The sequence below is a fragment of the Limulus polyphemus genome, unplaced genomic scaffold (genome assembly GCF_000517525.1).
Source record: "Limulus polyphemus unplaced genomic scaffold, Limulus_polyphemus-2.1.2 Scaffold3425, whole genome shotgun sequence".
NCBI lineage: Eukaryota > Metazoa > Arthropoda > Merostomata > Xiphosura > Limulidae > Limulus > Limulus polyphemus.
In genome coordinates, this window is record NW_013669035.1 from 13,947 (window position 1) to 15,092 (window position 1,146).

Here is a 1,146-nt window from a genome sequence, read left to right on the forward strand (position 1 = left end):
CAAACATCAGCTTTGCTGGAGTGTATCCAGTGGCTTCGTGCTATGCTCTTCTTGTATTGCTGCCTTCAAATCTGCTAAGTCGTAGTTTGATTTGTTACTTCTCGTTTTCATTTTTTTTTCTTCTCTCTATCCCACTCTCTGACACCAATTTGTTACGTATCTGCTTGTTTATTAATTTCTGGTATAAATTCTTTCGGAGGAACTTCAGCGATACAAGTCCCTTATTGATTAAAACTAGTTTATTCTTTCTCGATACAACTTTGTAATATACAGAATTTCCACAGTCACTTTAAACTTAACTTCTTTTATAACACACACTATAAATCACAGTGATTCACACACTTTACTTATGGTGCTTACTGTTCGCTTGACTAAATTATCTATCACTTCAATACCTATATATATCTCTTCAATCAATCTCTTCGATCTGTCTCTTCGATCAATCTCTTCGATTTATCTCTTCGATCAAACATCCCACAGGCTTTATCTGCCAGACTTATATACTAAAAAAGGGGGCGTCCCGAACGCACTAGGAAATTCATGATCATTCAAGAAACTCATCATGTGTTACCAGAGTCACGTGTCTTCCGCTGTCGTAACAGTAGGGATGGCTAATATTAATCCTTCAAAATAATTCAAGCTATCTTGTTGCATTCTTTTTTGAAGGATTGATATAAGCCATCCTTACATTTACTTCCTTTTGTGAAAAGTTTTTTTTTTACTTGTTGTTTTTTAGATGCAGTGTTTCAATAGACATAGGAAGATTGTACTTATAACTAAGTTTTAAATAAGTGTGTTTTTAAGTTTCTCTCAGAAGGCGCACTATAACATTTAATTTTTTGTGCGTAGTTTTTACAAAAAAATCTGGTGATTAAAGAATTGCTTCGAGACTGGTGAAATAAGTGAATAGTAGGTGCATATTGGAGGTACAGACAAATTCGTTTTAGTTAAAATCTCTATAATTTTCGTTAATCATTCAGCAATGGTTCCCGTCATTTTTGACGGGCTTTTATACTAGTTATTAATAATACTTAAAAAATCGGATACTCCGTTTGAAACTATGTCATCTTAGTAAAATTGGTTAACACCATTGTTTTGGTTTTGGAGTTATCCTGTAACAAAAAAGAAGCAGAAGAAAGAAATTCA